Source organism: Lissotriton vulgaris, chromosome 3_1 (assembly GCF_964263255.1).
Source record: "Lissotriton vulgaris chromosome 3_1, aLisVul1.2, whole genome shotgun sequence".
Taxonomy (NCBI): domain Eukaryota; kingdom Metazoa; phylum Chordata; class Amphibia; order Caudata; family Salamandridae; genus Lissotriton; species Lissotriton vulgaris.
In genome coordinates, this window is record NC_141689.1 from 1,279,378,755 (window position 1) to 1,279,398,433 (window position 19,679).

A 19,679-nucleotide genomic window follows, 5' to 3' on the forward strand; every position below is an offset into this window, starting at 1 on the left:
ACCCCGGACACCGCTGCTGCAGGCGTACCTTTTGGGGGCCCAAAAAAGGTTTTGGGGTCCATACCACACTTAAGTGACACTTCCTTCTTATGTACCTTCTTCTCAGCAACTTTCTTGGTGGTGGAGGACCTGGTACCTGCTTTCTTAGGTCCCATCTTCTGATGTCAGCACACAGCAGCACTCAGTAGCACAAATTGCAGAGATGTGTGGTCAGATGAGTCACACACCACACGTGGCGTCTGGCAGTAGAACGGGCGATGGATGAAAACAACCAGCACCTCCTCAGTCTTTTTTTGTGCACCTACAAGCAAAGAAGACAGAACAACATCAGTCAAACAAGCAGTAAGCCAACATGAACAATTGAAAGACACACAGGCCAATGTATAGAACACAAAACAGAAGACTAATACTACCAGCACCACAGCTCCCAGCCACATGAAGTCCAGAAAGAACCAATAAAGTCAAGCGGGCCTATATACCAATATGGACCGAAAAAGGAGGATGCCTGCTACACATGACAGGTTAATGCAAGGAATAAAAATACCCCATGGCTAACAGGTTGGGAACCTACCCCGCAAAAACACATACAAGGTATAACATTATTACACACACAAAAAAGTTACCTACACCCCTGCCCAGACAACACATTTGGGAATGCAATGCCATACACACATGCCCTAATGATGTTAATTGAATAGACCGAATAGAAACAGCTACATAAAGCAGCCCCACTAACTACTACCTCTGGGACTCTGGCCTACTGTCAAATCAGACCAAAAGCAGGGAGGCCAATGATAAATGCACAAAGGAAGTACCTACAAAATGGCCGCCACCACATGGCCTGTCCACCAACAACAACATGGCAAAATCATCACTAAGGAAGTACACACAAAATGGCCCCCACCACATGGCCTGGCCATCCACAACAACAACAAAAGAAAGAGAAGACAGACAATAAATGCCTATGGCAAAGGGACAATGCTTAGCTTCACAAAATGGACACACCACCGCCCAAATTGGTCACCCCACCCATAAACAAGAAATGATTACATAGAGGACAGAAACTGGAAGTGGTCCATGCTCCAATAAGACAAAACTACAACCAAATGACACATAAATGAGGACTTATTGTAGCACAAGAAACACATTAAACATTTTCGAGGAACTTTTATGCAACTCGGGACATATTGTTCCCGAGATTGCAAAATCGACGTGTTCGGCAGCGCGAATCGAATGAAACGTCGTTATCGCGTTCCCGAGCCAGTACATTGAGCGCGCGAACAAGACCAAAAATGTAATGTCGCGTGTCCACACTGTGCAACGTTACCAAAAGTACGCGAGCTGTATTCCTAAGGTTACCTACTGGCAGGGAGTGCCATATTAGTTACACACAAGCAACCAAAAGCTGAAAGTACCAACATAAAAAAAATGTGAAGAAATCCAAAGCCATACACGATGTAATTAAAGATACACCACAAAAAGAGTTGATTAACTTGAATGCACCTATGGCTGTGAGTAGTAGTACCTCTGCCCTACTGCCAAAATAGTCAAAAACCTTGGATGCTATGGCAAAAGCACAAAGGAAGGACCACAAAATGGCCGCCACCATAGGGCCTGGCCACCAACAACAACATGGAAAAAGGATGTATACCCAAAATCGCCTCCACCACATGGCCTGGCCACCAACAACATGGCAAAATCAGTCTCAAAGGAAGCATACACAAAATGGCCGCGTCCTCATGGCCTGTCCACCAACAACAACATGGCAGAATCATCACAAAGGAAGTACACACAAAATGGCCCCCACCACATGGCCTGGCCACCCACAACAACATGAAAAGAAAGAGAAGACAGACAATAAATGCCTATGGCAAAGGGACAATGCTTAGCTTCACAAAATGGACACACCACCGCCCAAATTGGTCACCCCACCCATAAACAAGAAATCATTACATAGAGGACAGAAAGAAACTGGAAGTGGTCCATGCTCCAATAAGACAAAACTACAACCAAAATGACACATAAATGAGGACTTTTTGTAGCACAAGAAACACATTAAACATTTTCGAGGAACTTTTATGCAACTCGGGACATATTGTTCCCGAGATTGCAAAATCGGCATGTTCGGCAGCGCGAATCGAATGAAACGTCGTTATCGCGTTCCCGAGCCAGTACATTGAGAGCGCGAACAAGACAAAAAATGTAAGGTCACGTTCTCACACTGTGCGAAGTTACCAAAACTACCCAAGCTGTATTCCTAAGGTTACCTACTGGCAGGGAGTGCCATATTAGTTACACACAAGCAACCAAAAGCTGAAAGTACCAACATAAAAAAAAATGTGAAGCAATCCAAAGACATACACAATGTAATTAAAGATACACCACAAAAAGAGTTGATTAACTTGAATGCACCTATGGCTGTGAGTAGTAGTACCTCTGCCCTACTGCCAGAATAGTCAAAAACCTTGGATGCCTATGGCAAAAGCACAAAGGAAGGACACACAAAATGGCCGCCACCATAGGGCCTGGCCACCAACAACAACATGGAAAAAGGATGTATACCCAAAATGGCCTCCACCACATGGCCTGGCCACCAACAACATGGCAAAATCATTCACAAAGGAAGCATACACAAAATGGCCGCCACCACATGGCCTGTCCACCAACAACAACATGGCAGAATCATCACAAAGGAAGTACACACAAAATGGCCCCCACCACATGGTCTGGCCACCCACAACAACATGAAAAGAAAGAGAAGACAGACAATAAATGCCTATGGCAAAGGGACAATGCTTAGCTTCACAAAATGGACACACCACCGCCCAAATTGGTCACCCCACCCATAAACAAGAAATCATTACATAGAGGACAGAAAGAAACTGGAAGTGGTCCATGCTCCAATAAGACAAAACTACAACCAAAATGACACATAAATGAGGACTTTTTGTAGCACAAGAAACACATTAAACATTTTCGAGGAACTTTTATGCAACTTGGGACATATTGTTCCCGAGATAGCAAAATCGGCGTGTTCGGCAGCGCGAATCGAATGAAACGTCGTTATGGCTTTCCCGAGCCAGTACATTGAGCGCGCGAACAAGACAAAAAATGTAAAGTCACGTTCTCACACTGTGCGAAGTTACCAAAACTACCCAAGCTGTATTCCTAGGGTTACCTAATGGCATAAATTGACAGATTAGTTAAACACACCCAAAACCTGACATACCCCACACATAAAAATAAGATTTTCTAAATCAAACAAAGCCATCCATTACTTTCTAATTAAGGGTACACCACAAAAACAGTTGATTAACTTTCATGACCCTATGACTAGTACCTCTGGACTACTGGCAGAGTAGGCCACAAGGTTGGAGGCCTATGGCAAGAGCAAAGTGGCTGGGAAACATAAAATGGACGCCAACACATGGCCAGGCCAACCACAGAAAGTTAATACAATGAACTCAAGCATGCCTACACACTAACTACATGGAGTACTAGGGTCAGCTATTGGCTTAAAAAAAAAAAACATTTAAATTACAACAAACAGACATTGCTATTGCATAATGACCATAATCCAATGCCAGCCATGATGTTTGTTTACAAACTTGAATAAAAATTTAAACACAGACTACAGAATTATGATTTTACCCATGGGTACCTCTCTATGTAGCCTGGATGAAATTTAAAAAGAAATACAAGTTGGGCCCTCATAAAAGTACAGGCCCCAATCAATAATTTAAAATTTAAATCCAGGAATGAATACTGTAGTTAAAAAAATCTCAAATCAAACAAACACAAGTCTACAACATCATACTCACTCACACATTACTGAAACTTACTTGAAAAAGAGAATTCCAAATCCAAAAGTCCTCAATAAAATCCAAGAAAAAACAGTAATGCAGCCAACACACACAGAAAGTGATCCTTCCAGCTCAAAATCCAAATGAAAGTGAGCACCTCATGGACAAAGCACTGGGAGGAGCCTGGTGGACAGGAACAGGAAGTTGTAAACTCAAGAGCCCTTCCTCCTTAATCTTCAAAAATAGAGTAGAAACAAAAAGAGGACTCCTTCCCCCCCAAAAATACAGCCAAAGGTACAACTTTAAGGGTTTTCTCACTTTTTTGCTAACCAAAATGGTAATTTATTATTATGGTTTAACTTTTAACATGCTCGCGAGGTATTCTGTGCAAGATTGCAGGTTCTGCGTGTTCGGCAACTCGATCTTACCAACAAGCATCCTCGCGCGTCCTTATGGCGCTATCGCGCATCCAAATGATGTTATCGCGTTCGCACAGTCGCATGGAATGGTGCGGGAGTGTTTACAAACATGGTGGCACACGCGACCGGGAAAAAGCGAACGCAGAACGAAGGTAAGCCATTGCCGCGCACGCGATAATGTTATTCAGCGCGCGAGAACTACGCTACGCACCGGATCGCGGAGTAATCGACAGCTACGCGTACTCCGCGGAACGCGGAGTCGACGAAACTCCGCGAACGGAGCGTAGTTCTTCGCCCACGGTTACTATGGATACTTTAGATTGCAAGAGGTTTGAAGCAAATCCATGGTGGCAGAGGGGAGTTAAGGCCTAGCTGCAGAGCGCGCGCGTAGTGATTTTGGAAATTGCCAAGAAAATGACTAAGTCCCCATTTTTGAACTTTTGCTTTTTGGCTGTTTGGGGGTCTTCTACTAGTTTTCGCCTGGGTTGACGGCTCTGGGGCCATTGTTTGAAAGCTCTAATACCGGATAGAAGTGGTTTGGACAAAATCCATAAGGAAAAGCCTTTTGGCACTTTTTGTAACTTAGGGTTCGTTAGGGTTAGCTCTAGCAGCAGGATTGCATGTGTTTCGGGGTGTTCTAGATTTTTGCAACTGAGTTCTGGGGTCTTAGAGCACTCGTGGGAATGTGTAATTTTGTTTGCAAGTGAATTGAAGAAAATCCATGGTGGGAAAGGGGGAATTTGGCATAGTTAAAGAAAGCCTTTGCCACTATTCTTCACTTAGGGCTCGTTAGGGTTAGCAGTATTTGTATTGCATGTGTTTGGGTGGGGGGGTTTGCGAGTCTTGGAGCAATGCTGGGTATGTATGGATACTTTTGCTTGCTTGCAAGTGGTTTGAATGCAATCCAAGATGGGTAAGGGGGTATTTGGGCCTACTTTTACTTTCAAAGTACGTTTTGTCACCAGTTTTCTACTAGGCCTCGCTTTTTTAGATCTGATTGGGGGTCTTCTACATTTTTGAGACTGGCTTTAGTAAGGGTCTGGGTGGGAGCACTGCTGGGAAGGTCTAATTTTGTTCTAAAACACCGTTTACAGTACACCTAGCTTGAGGGGAAAGATCCACTAAATTAATTTGCCCATACTTATTTATCCTTCAAAAGGAGACTCAGACAGAGTACGCACTTTCAAAAGTATTGTACTGTCTATTAGGAAATTCAAAGTGTGACTTTTTGCACTACACAGCGTACATACCTTATATTTATTTATCAGTGGTGTTCTAATATCACTTCCTGTATTTCCGTCAATAATTACAGGCCGGGTTTCAGTCTGTGCAATGGGAATAAAAGGATGGAGTCAGGCTTCACATTAGCGAGACGCAATTCAGCATCCGCCAGGCAGGCAGTGGACAGGGTGTCTTCTGGTCACCAACATTGATGGACGAAGCGTCAGCTGGAATGGAGGAGTGCCACTAATAAGAGGAATTGTTTGATGCGTGCAACTTACTTACCAAATTCAACAGGACAACTACAACAACATACAGATACAGTATCCATTATTTTCTTCTATGAGTGTGACTGCATTTCTTGGATCTCTCTCTGCTTCTAAATTGATCCCTACAGCCATTCTATAGGTTTTACTTCGGCTATTTTTTAAACCTAATTTAATGTAAGAAGTGCAGAGATAGGCAAGTGAAAACGCTGCAGCCCTGTACTGTCGCATTCTGTCATTCACGGTTGTCGAAAGTGCTACTTACTTTTCAGTAACAATGTGCATGCAGTAGTGCATGCACTTCCTTTATGTCACTTAAAAGATTTATGGTTAGCTTTGTACCCAAAGGTTTCTTTATCTTCAATTATTGTTTGTCCATGCTGTGCTTTTTTTTCTTCTCTCAACAAAACCTACCCAAAAAGAAACCCCCATTCCCATCCATTTTACAAACCCTAACCCTCTTCCCCCAGGCTGTGTGGTTTTGATTGATGTGTGACTAAATGACATCAATAATTCCACACACTTGCTGGGGAGGATAAGGTCATAGCAACAGGCTGGTGAAGGAATCCGAGGATATATTCTAGACTTACTCAGATTCAGTACTATTTCTTGTAGTAGTAGCCAATGTCAAAGAAATTCATTCCATTCACACGCAAGCACTAGTTATAGTTTCAATACTTTACCATTTGTTAGGCTACATTGTGGCACTGTTCTAGTGTACTGTCACCTGCTATATTCTCTATCGTACATTTGTAATGCTACAGTAAGGACAAACCAGGTTTCATTTTCTTTTTTCCATAGGCATGCAACTGCCACTGTGTCACACCACTAGTACCACTGCAATGAGGACATTTCATCAGCCTAGGATTGCCAACCTTAATCGCCACTTCCCGTGGAGCCAGCCCTGGGCATAGCCCTACTTTCAAACACAAATTACAGGTAAGATAAGCGTTTGGTGGGAGGTAGTATAATGGAGTATTAGGAGAGACGAGAGATTGACGGTAGTACTACTAAAGTCCTAGGACTCTTGAATTCACTTACTCTGTGAGAGGCACTTAGTGTTGAAAACATTTAGCCATTTACAATTAAAGGAAGAAAATGACACAGACTTAAGTTTCAGGAACACAAACTTTCTGTTAAACCCCCACCCACCAGACTCAAAAGCAATAAAAAATAGGTATGCTCAGATAAAGTTTCAAAAAGTATATTTTTGTAGCCCTAACAAAATAATATCCCGCAAGACCCTCCCTAACCCCAACGATTGTCCTTCAAAAGTCCCCAAAACAACCCAACTCCCAATTCCCACCCCCCAAAAGTCTCTAAAAATGGGGCAAGGGACACTACGGCAGGGTGCTGTTCACTTTTGCGGCCAGGGCATCATACTCCTTGCGGAGGGTGGCATGGTTGGAGCGGAGGCCCTCCACCAAGGTCTTATACTTTCGTTCCTCCTGCTCCAGGTAGGACACTCTGAGGCATAAGCGGTGCTGGCGTGCCTTGCGACTCCTGTGGGGGGCAGCTGCTGTCTTTTCTGCTAGGCGGTGGCGGTTGGCTTTGGTAGCCCTGCTCCGTACCACTGGAGCATTGCGCTGACTGGCAGCCCGTGGGGGCACGGAGGAGGATGCAGCTGTCCCAGTGGATGTTGTACCGGTAGACTGCGTGTCCTCCTCCTCCAGGGCCACCAGCCGCCGATATTCGGCGACAGTGGCATCCAGCCTCCGTTGCCGGGCCATTCGAGCCAGCTCCCTCCTTGATGGTCTGTTTGATTTGAAGGAGCAACTATATGAAGAAAGAAAGACATAGTCTGTAACCAATGCTCCTTAAGATTAACACAAAATGATTGAGCAGAAAGTTGTGTCACAGTACAAGTAGTAAATTGAAAGCACAGTACATAACTATTGAGGACAGTATCTATCTAACCTCCCACTTCTTCATCCTTGCTCTAACATTAGTGGGAGTTTAAGGAACAAATTCTACGAGCACTATGGACTTCCAATACAGTTGACTATGACAGAACACCAGTCTTATTCTTCTTCTTCTCTCTTGTTTAGGAAAATTGGTACGTTATCTTGTGCAAGCCGGCATAATGCCAGCTCAGTGAACTTGCACCCGAGAAAAACAGACGCACACCATGATGAGTGAGACAGACTTGCGTTACTGTACCGGTCCAGTACATGAAGCTCTTACTTTTCTATTACGGGTGGCACTGAGAATACTCTGTTAAAAGGGCTACTGCTTAATTAATTTAGCTTTCACCCTACAGTGCAAATGAGTACTAGAAAAGGAAAATGAAGAAGCTAAATAATCTGATCATCTATCACTTCACATGGGATGTATTTGATTACATATGGGATGACTTTAGGTGCTTTGCTTATTATTGAGTGAACAGTGATACACCCACACATGAATGACGTACTACTAAACTAAAGTTATTAAGAGAGGTAGGGAGTGTCCACCGTAATAACCGGATATATGCTGTGCTTGCAGTTGCAATACAAACTACTGCTACTATTCATGGTAGTATTTGGACACTGGAACGGATGTGCGGGTGCAGTGTTACATGCTCTTCAAAGTAACACTTAGTTCATCCAGTGACCGTCTACTCTCTCTTGATACACATATGCTATCTAAGAGTCAGATAGTACCATGATCCAGGCATCCATCCATTCAAAGTATATGCACACATACAGTTTCTGTTTCACCCACCCAGGCTGTTCTCCTTCCACCCATCCTTGCTTCATCATTCACCCAGCCATGCACCATACCATATTTTTTCCTTCCCAGCCACCTCGGGGACCAAGCAAACACATATCATTCTTCTTTGCCAGTCATCAATAAATTTCTCGTCCTTCCACACTTACTTACACCCTTCTTTCGCTTTTCGTTCATCCCATCCATCAAGTTCATCTCAGATCTGATTGGGATTCTTCTCGCCAAAAACTCCACTGCTAAGTCGAAGTACATTTATAGGAGGCTACTACCTGGTTGATTTATAATACACCCATGCAGAAAGCACACTCTGCAGTCTTCAATCTCAATAAGTAAGGAATATATAGCTTACCTCTGCCCGCCACAACCGTGTGAACCCTCACAGGCACATCGGTGTAGTCCGGCACTTGCACCGCCTCCTCCCCAGAATTGTTCCCCTCGTCCAATACCACCACCTCGGCGCTGGCCCCGCCACCAGATGTTCCACCTACAAAGTACATTTAAGAATGTTAAAATACACCACTCACTACTATATAATATTTGGTCTAGGAGGAATAAAGAAATGTGAAAAAACAGAAAACAATGGAATAATTTGTGACTGTCTACTCTAAAGTAAAAATGTCCCTTTTCCAGGGAAGGCTGTTGTTTTGCTGCACTTTTTGGCACAACTGATGAATGCTTGCTTTTTATTTTTAACACGCACCACTTTTTCTCCTAACAGACAGAAGCTTGACTTCTAAGAACACGAGCAGGATCAAGTTCAAACCAGGTGAGAGCTCGGCTCAACCACAAGAAATGTGTCCAATTAATCGTCAGCACTAAGCACTTTTCCATTTTCAGTTAAACGTTTAGTTTTATGACAAACTTGATTTTAATAAATGTGTTTACTTTTAATAAAGCTTTTAAACTTAAATAGACTCTGTGGTTTTTGGTCCTCCAGACTAGAGTGGCTGAGCTAAAGGTTTTGGAATTTTTGCAAGCATGAGTCCGTGCCTCTGACACTTCTTGACTCTGACTCCGTACTCTTGTCCTGCGTTGGATAATCTAATCATCATTGGGGATCAATCATCGGTGACTTTGGGAGCTAAATGACTCTGCCACACTATCTAGTCAGTAAGGAGATTGGGGGTTCAACTACAAAGTCTGTTATCACTGAGGTATGTGGAAAGTCTAACAGCGCCTATTATAATTGATAAGCTAAGCAATGCATTATTTAGTGTCCTAGTTCTGTTTGTGCAGATGTGTCCCTGCAACAGTAGTAGAATGGATTGTCCTCCTATCCAAACCAAAAGTAAAGTAGTAACGTATTCTTTCTTGGTGGTCATTCACCTTTTTATTGTTGGCAATTGTCAAAGCATAAACATTTAGAAAACTTGAAAAGACATTATGGACAATCCCAGAGGACTGCACTCAGTGCATAGAGCTATTGCTGACTAGAATGGGAGTCCAATGGAATTGCCAAATGTGCAATCTTAGTTAGCTACACAGACAGACTAATAAGAATAATCTAGTAATACCACAGGGAGTCATAGTCGAGGCAGGATAAGAATTTAGATCCAGTCTACAAGAAGATCAAAGACGATTTAGAAAAAATCGAATGAGGAACGCTAGGAAAAAATAGGTACTCTATATTGAAATTAAAACTTACTGGGGCCAGCAAAGGAGCCCTCACCTGCCCGATCCTGGCCTGTATCCTGTTGAACAGCACCCTCCTCCTCCTGTGTCCTCTTGCCCCTGGGGGGGGAGCTGATGTACAACATGAAAGAAAGAAAGACCAGAAAACATGGATGATATTTGTCAACCAAATCAAACATTTCAAAAGAACAATAACAAAATATTTTGGCAAAATAGCAAATAGACAACTATTCCACGGGATATATTGACCGATCTCATGTGGTCTACTACGTTATTAGTATTGCTTGATTTGCGGACCGTCGACTTGGAAAGTTCTTATGTAACTCACTAAACAAAGTACTAAAAAAGTTTGCCTAGGACTGGCAGGCAGCAGTCCGCAGCACGCGAAGTGACAGACAAAGTCCATCGTGATTGCAGATCAGCGACAACACTAACGTTTCCTACTACATTAACCAGTCATTAAAATACTCAAACTATCAATCCACCACCACTATTTCTTCTTATCGCCATGTGTACAAAGGAAGGACTGGACTTGAGTTTGTAGGGGCTGATTTAGAAGCCCCTTGCGGCTCTTTTGCTCCATTGTTACGTGACTTTTGTGACGCAGCGGCAGACCAAAAGAGGCGCAATGGTGCAGCGTATATTACCAACGTGACGCATATGGGAGATGCATCACGTTGTAAAGCCCTGCGCCATCAGGGGACTTCCGGCGCAAGGGAGGGCGTTCCTGCGCAGGAACGCATCCTAAAAGTGGCTGAGGGAAATCTACAAGATTTCAATCAGTCACTTTGAGGACAATGATGCGTGACTCAAACCCTGCGCCTGCTTGAAGCAGACGTACGGCTTGATGCAGCATTGGGGAGATAGGGCACCCCAGAGCATTGATGGAACTGCGCCATCGTTGCAACGCAACTCCAGCAATGCGCCGCCTTTACGGCACAGATGCGTAACGCTTCAGTGATGTTTTGGGCCCATGGTGTGACGCATTGTAAATACGGCGCACCATGGGTGGTGGTGGCGTGGCACACAATTACTGGTGCATCCCTGCTACTTTGCAGGGATGCGCCGGTAATTAAAAATCTGAACCTTAATGTCTAGCATTACGCAGTTCTTTAAACTACACTCATACATAATTTCACAGGCCAATGAAATGAACACAAAATCGAAAACAAATAAGCATAGTAGCAACACTACTGAGAAGGAGAGCAGTGCACCTGAAATGCACAGAAGATTTTGGAATATAATTTACCTACAATGTAATCCGCAGCATTATTGCTCTTGGTAAAAAACAAAAATTTGCAATATAATAACACACAGAGCAGGAGAAAACAGAGTAGTAAAGAAATAGCTACTACTACTCACCAAGCCCGGGGATCTCAAGGCCAAGCAGGTCGAGCAGATCACGTTCACGGTCCAGGACATCCGACCAGCGGTGGGTGGCCTGGTTGTAGGTGTGCCGGACCGGAGAGTGGTGGTACATGGCCCGGCACACCTTCTCCCACCGCTTCCGGCGCTCCCGGATCCCGTACCCGCTACAGATCTTGCCACCTGCCATGATGGTCCTGGGGAGGCAGCGCTGAACATAAAAAATTAGTGCGGCCACCTCCTCCGGGCTGAAGATCTCCCAGGGTGCGACCTGCTCCCCCCTCAAACGCCCGCACGGGAGCCGGGCACGGGGTGCGGGACCCTTCCCCTTCACGGGATGCTTCCCGGCTCCCTTTACCATGGTCTGGGCAGAAAGGAAGCTAAATAATAAAGAAAATAGAATAGGGAAGAGAAGAAAAGAAAAAAGTTTAAAAAAGTAGTTTAAAATTAACCAAAAGTAGCAGAAAACCCAAAAATATAGGGCTAGAAAAATAGAGGGATAGATAATAAGTAAAACAGATAAAAAAAAACTCCAAACAAGCAAAGGATGGCAGAGATTTAGAGAGGATACAAAAAGCATGCCGAGAACCATAGCAATGAATGAGAAACAAGATGGCCACGCCCGTTCACCATCGCGTGGGTAAGTTTGCGCAAGATTTTCCTCGCGATCACACGCAAAATTGTACTAGCGAGCAGCACACTTTGCGAGATTACACATCGCGCCTGGAAACGGAAATACGACACGCAAACAAGATGGCCGCACCCGTGAGCGACCGCAAGGGTAACTTCGCGCCGTTGCACTACAAGCGGCTCGCTAAAACGCACAAAACCTTGCGAACTAACACAACGCAAAAAAACGAATCGCATATTCGCACGAATTCGCGGCTTCCGAATTCGATCTCGCGCAAGTTTGCGCCCCGCGAATCCCGCGAAATTGCAGAAAAATGAGTTTTTCAAAACTGAAAGCACTCAGCAGGTGCAAAAGTTCAAACTCATCATTAGTAACCATTCCCTATAGTGCTTCCTGACTGGGGCCCCTCCAGAGTTCAGTTGCTAGTTGCAACAATTGTATGACCCTGCTCTGACCCTCACAGCAGGCTCATAGAATAGCTACAAGTAGGCCACAAAGGTCCTGGAAAAAAAAAATTGCACTGCAACAGAAAGCAAATTACAGATAAGGAAGCAGGTGCCAGACTGGAATTTTAAAACAGTGACACATTAATAAACCAACCCCAAATTAATTCATGTCAGTTGAAGCAGGGCAGGTGTGCTTGCTTCCCCCCCCATAATCTACAGTGATGATGAACCACAGGGTGGCATTGATGTACCAGAGGGTGGCATGGGTGAAACAGAGGGTGGCAGTGGTGAAACAGAGGGTGGCAGTGGTGAAACAGAGGGTGCTGGGAACCTGTGATGATGAACCAGATGTAGAAACAAGATAGTCGCGACCGTTGCGAGCCGACAAGTAAGTTCGAAATTGCGAACTGGTACAAAACCCTCGCGAACTGGCAGAAACCCTTGCGAACACACAAAAAAAAAAAACGCAAATCCGCGAGAATTCGCGGATTTTGCGGATTGCGAGTTCGCAAATATGCAAATTCGCGAACGCCAGATTCGCAAAATTCGCCCATGCTTACTTGCCTCCTTCGTATTTGCACTTTATACCAATGGTGTACAATCTGCTCTGTCAGGTTTCACCCCAGATGTCCCTTATATAAACTCAGCGCAGGTGCCAATTTTATTGTATGCGGACGATGCAGTGCTTTTAGCTCCTACGGACAATGCACTGTGCCGCCTAGTTCTGGAATATACCCAATTCATGAATAAACTAGATATGAAGGTTAATTATTCAAAATCTTTTATTTTAGTGGCAGGTACTAAACAACGAAGTTATTCACAAATCATTACTGGAGGGGGCAATTTGGAAGTTGTTGACTCTTTTAATTATTTAGGGATTACGTTTGATGCCCAAATTAACTGGCAGAAGATGATTGCTAACAGAGGGTCCCAGATGGAGAACATTGGGGCACTAACAAAATGTATTAAAAAAACTGGCCTAAAACCTATAGATATGATAATAACAGTGTATCAAGCAAAGACTTTGTCTGCTGTCACCTATGGGGCAGCTCTGTTGGGAATAAGGCATTGTGCAAAACTGCAGATAATTGAAGATAATTTCTTAAAAAGGGTTCCTTCTTTGCCAAACTCATGTGCCAACTATAAGTGCCACATGGAACTGGGAGCACCTTACATCACTGATACTATTGCAGTGGCGACGATTCTTATGTGGCATTCAGTATGGCGAAAAGAGGCCCTTGCCTTAACAAGAGACATTACAAAGGATGTTCTGAAATTAGATTGGGTGTGTAACATCACTCGGTTAACCTATGTTGAATCCACATTGAAAGCGGTTGGGCTACATCACCTTTTTTTGGACCCTAATACCTGATGTCCAATCTCAAAAAATTACCTAAAAATGCAATTGCTTTCTAACCAGCAGATAAAAAGGGAGGCAAAAAATATTAATCTGACGACAGTAAAGACATACTAGACTTCCCATAGCATAATGCAAAAAGATACAAATACCATATATTTAACCTTCGTCACATCTACAGCATAGGTACATTCTGGTGAGATTTCGTCTAAATTATATACCTCTAATGTTAGGTTTTCCTCGTAATGTTTATGTTGCTTCTGACCTCCTACTTTGTCCATGTGATCAGCAATCTGCTCAGAATGATATGCACTTTTTGTTTTTCTGTAAATTTTATTGTGATGCAAGGAAGCAATTTATAAACCCCATTATGTGTAAAATGAAGTTCAGGCAGTGTCGTGTAGCCTTTTATTACCTCCAATCATTACCTGACCCTTTTGTTTGTTGTTCTTTGGCATACATTTTGCTATCTGCATTAAAAGAGAGGCGTACAATTTGCTAAAATTATATACCAAACAATGAACTGATATTATTGTATTGTATAAATAATTATGAATTCTGTGTTATATTACCATTTGTATATATTTTATCCATACTGTAATGTTGTGATACACTGCAAATGTCTCTTTTTATTGTAGTATACTTTTTATGCCTTCCTCGTGGTGGCGAAATAAAGTTATTCTCACTGACAACTGATGCAGGTGTCTGTGTTGTAGGGCTGCCGTCACCCGGGTCTTAAACGTAAATGTGTCATCATGTGAGTTAAGTCCCACAACATGGCCAACATAGAAGGTACGAGGAATCACTGACCCTAAATTCATCCATAGTTCCACACATAAAAGATGGTGGACATGACCCATTTCTGTGGATATGAATGTTTATTGCACATTCAGTGGAGTGTTGTAGCTGTAGCAATACAGAGCCATGAAAATTTCAGGTTGCAGTTTTTGGCACATTAGGGGCAGCTAATAAGAGTGAGGCTCGTGGTCGTGGTCGTGGTCATGGTCTGAGTTAGACAGCACCAACATATATACCTACATATATACTTATGTGGTACACTGTCGAACTTGGTGCTGGAAATCAGTGTTTGAGCCTCGGAGTCGTGTCCACATCGTGTTATTGTAGGCAAATCACGCAATCTCGCAATCTCCGCGTGCCTAAAAGTGTAATTTAAATACGGTGCTCATGTAAAACGCTGAAATACTTTTGGGTCGAGTTCACTCTATATAAATATGCTACAAAATAAAAAACTCCGATAATCGGAGCACTTATAAGTTTACTATACATTTTGCTTGCAGTACTCTAATGATTCAGTCTCCACGTTCGTCCTTGTAGAATGAGCGAGAGAAAGTTACATAACCAAAGTTTTTCCCACTGCCAGAGGTAAGATGGTTGCATTCGCTGTTTACAGCACAATGTAATGTGCTAGGGCCCAGGAGCAGCATTTTGCAAACATGATGAATACACAGACACAGATAGATAGTTGAACTGGGTACGGGCACGTGCGCTCAACTACATTTTATTACGAGGATCACATGTCCAGGTACGTCTGTGCTGGGTGAATATGGGGTAAGTGTAAGCCAGCCCTCTGGGCATTGTTGCTGTTGGTAACAAGTACAATAGTAATCATGAAATCATACACAGATATTCCATCATAAAGGGTTTATGACTTGTGCTGCACAAAAGTAGGAGCAGAACATGTGAAATAATACACAAAAGATTCTATCGTAAAGGGTTCATGACTTGTGGTGCACTGAGGTAGGGGCGGCAGATCTGAAATCATACACAAAACATTCTATCATAAAGGGTCCATAACTTGTGGTGCACTGAGGTAGGGGCATCAGTAGCATTCAGCGTCTGCGGACCCAGCTATGATACGTGATATGGGCGGTTCGCACTGAGAGCATTGTCTGTTACCTACTGGACTACATCATCTGTAATCGTGATTCGAACAAAAGATGAAACATGTATGTAATGCATTGCAGAAACATGTAGGTTTCAGGAACATTGTAGATCAAATTGTGAGCTGTGCTGTACGCAGTGTAGACTGCCATTCAGTGTTCGTTTGGACTTGCAAGATGAATTTGGTTATTGTACTAAACCTATAACTGATATAAAACAAGTTCTTGAAGGAAGGATACTTAAAGGATATTGTCTAGGTTTGAGGGACGTTATACTTAGTTTCGTACTGCACTCTGCAATTATTGAATGAAGAGTCAATTTAATTGTGAGCCCTGATGACCGCAGTGTAGGCAGGAGTCAGCGGGTAGCAAGGGCCAACGGCCACGTGACGTTGAGTAGAGCTGCACAGTATCGCCAATTCACAGTGTGTGCAGCAAGCGATGATAATGGTACACTGAGTTAGTGGCACCTGAAGGAACCAGCTTGTGTGGAGCCTGCAATGATGCTTGGTCAAGCAGGCCGCACTGGGGTTCCTCAGGGGTCAATTTTGAGCCCCACTCTCTTTAATATGTACATGTCCCCTCTCGCGGCACTGGCAGAGTCTTTCGGCGCCCAGATTGTCTCGTACGCCGATGACACCTAGCTTCTCTTCACATGCGGTAGGAACATGGACTTTGATGGCGAGAGCATTAAGAACTGCTTGGGTGCAGTATTTGCCTGGTTTCAACTTAATCAGCTGAAATGCAACTCCGACAAGTCTGAGCTCCTTTTCTTTGGGTGCCCCCCTGACCCCGGATGGAAGGCCTGGTGGCCCGCAGGGATGTATCCTCCTTCCACTGACTCCACAGTAGCTAAGAATCTTGGAATCAAGATGGACAACTGTCTCTCACTGAAACCACAGATTCTTGGTCTGGTCGGGCAGTGTTTTGGGATACTAAAAATGTTAAGGAAATTCCTTCCTCTCCTTTCCACTGCCCATAGGAAAATAACGGTGCAAGCCCTGGTCGGATCGAGGTTGGATTACGCAAATGTACTCTACCTCGGCCTGCCGGAACATCTTTTGTCTCGCCTACAGGTGGTGCAGAACTCGGCGGCACGGGCAATTTTCGGCCTTGGCCGCAATTCTCATGCCACAGGTCTTTTGAAGTCCCTTCACTGGCTGCCAATCCGGAAACACATTAAGTTCAAGGCACTCACCACTGCATTTAAAGCCCTTCATGGCACTGGGGCTTTCTATTTGCCGAAGAGAGTTGTCTTTCACCATCCATCCAGAGCCTTACGATCGGCTGCCTTGTCACTGGCCACGGTCCCTGCAATCAGGCGTGCGCGTACCGGGGGCCGGTACTTTAAATATCTGGCGCCGCAGGCCTGGAATGCTCTGCCACTCGCTCTGAGAAAGAGAGAGAATTTAACATCTTTCAGGAAAGAGCTTAAAACGTGGCTGTTCTGTCTCTAATTCCTCCTCCGCCGCTGGGGTTATGATGTGTTAGGTCTGTTAGCGCCGGGACACTCTGCTTGAGTAGCTGAGCGCTCAATAAAACTCCTGATAACATAACATAACATAACATAACTTGTAGCAATGTCTTTTGCCTACTAAATTTTGCCTTTATAAGGCCACGTGGCGATTATTTATGGTGCACTGAGTTAATGGTACCTCTGGCGCTCAGAGTGTGCGCAACCTGCGATGATGGGTGGTCCGGGCGGGTCGCACTGGGAGCATTATCTGTTGCCTACTGGACTGCATCATCTTTAATCGGGATTCGAACAAAAGATGAAAAACATGTATGCAATACATTGTTGAAACATGTAGGTTTCAGGGACATTATAGTTCAAATTGTGAGCTGTGCTGTCCGCAGTGTAGACTGCCATTCAGTGTTTGTTTGGACCTGCAAGATGAATTTGGTTATTGTACTAAACCTACAACTGATATCAAACAAGTTCTTGAAGGAAGGATACTAAAAGGATATTGAGTAGGTTTGAGGGACATTATACGTAGTTGAGTACTGCACTCTGCAATTAATTAATAAAAAGTCAATTTAATTGTGAGCCCTGATGACCGCAGTGTAGGCAGGAGGCAACGGTTAGGAAAGGCCTATGGCCACGTGGCGTTGAGTAGAGCTGCACAGTATTGGCAATTCAGCATGTGTGCAACCAGCAATGATAAGTGGTGCACTGAGTGAGTGGCACCTGAAGCAACCAGCTTCTGTGCAGCCTGCGATGATGCGTGGTCCGGACAGGCCACACTAGTAGCAATGTTTTTTGCCTATTGAATTCTGCCTTAATACGGCCATGTGGCAATAATTTATGGTGCACTGAGTTAGTGGTACCTCTGGCACTCAGCGTGTGCGCACCCTGCGATGATGTGTGGTCCGGGTGGGCCGCACTGGGAGCAATGTCTTCTGTGTCTAAAGAATTATGCCTTAATAAGGCAACGTGGCGATGACTTGTGGTGCAGTGAGTTAGTGGTACCTGAAGAACTCAGCATGTGCGTACCCTGCGATGATGCGTGGTCCGGGCGGGCCGCACTGGTACAATCTGTCTTGCCTACTGCACTGCGTCATCTGCAATCGCCATTCCACCTGAATCGTAAGCCTTGCTATCCGCAGTGTAGATCAAAGGCAGTAGTCAGCACAGACATCGAGGAATGCTTTTTGTCAAATCCTTTAACAAAATCTGAGGACATAGAGTACAATTGACTCTGCATGAAATAAATCAAGGCTGAGTTCCATGCTGTCTGTAGTGTAGATCCAAATCTGAATTCAAGTTGTGAACCTAGCTGTCTGCAGTGTAGATCGAAGGCAGTAGTCGATACAAACATACGTCTGTGGTGCTGTGTGCTGGGTTCGCAGGGGGCCTGTGTCGAGGAGGACCGTGGTCATGGTGGGAGCCAAGTGGCAGGGTGAGGGTCACCTCTCAGGCAGACTCTTTTGTCTTCGCACAAGTGAACCACTCCCAGGGCGTGTCCTATGTATTTATACTCTTACGCTGGAATTGTGTACGTTGGACCAGCCCACTCCGCTTCCGCTTTATAGGTGGGACAACACAGCTACATGAACAAGATATTCCCCAGAATCTGAGATAATATGGTCGCGTCCACCCTGCAGTACACTACACGTATCAATACTATATCTCCACAGGGAAAGGTTTGTTGTTTGTAGAGCGAGTTGTGTACAGCATATCACCGGTACACTTGGCATTTTGTGAATTATTGTTGATGTCCCAATTTCCTCCCTTATACATAGTTGGTTGCCACATCATTCAGCTACTGTGCGGTTTAGGGGATATGGTATTTTTGGAGGTCCACTGTCCTGTTTTGCGCTGCCTTGGTGGTAGTAGGAGGGGTGGTCTAGGGGGGAGGTTATGGTGGTGGTGGTGCTGGGTGTTGTGGCTTTGTTGGGTGTCGAATCTGCATGATTAGTACCTCCTTCACATATTCCTCTCTAGATATGGGTGTGAGTTGGGTCTAATTCACACAGTAGATAGTCGACCTTCTTACACCAGTTAAAAGTTGATGTTAATTTGTTACTGGTAAGTGGGGATATCGCCTGTTTTTCAATAGCATTGCAGATTTGGCTGGTTATTGAAAATATGGGGGGGGGTTTCATGCTTTTTCTCAACAGGAACGCCTAGTTTATATATCATTAGCATTAGGTGTGGTTCTGGTTTGTGGCGGTTTTGTAGGCGGAAGGTATTAGTGGAAGAGTGGTGATATTTGCAGTTTTTACTAGGTTGACAATGGGATGATAATTAAAAAAGACAGAAAAAAACAGATATGCTTAATGAACATTATAATTGGATATTAACATTTAAAACACTTTGATAGTCACTGAAAGAAACCTAGGTTTCAGGTAAGTTATAGGTGGAATTAGCATTTAAAAAACCTTAGGAATTCACTGAAAAAAACATAAGTTTCAGGGGTGTTATAATT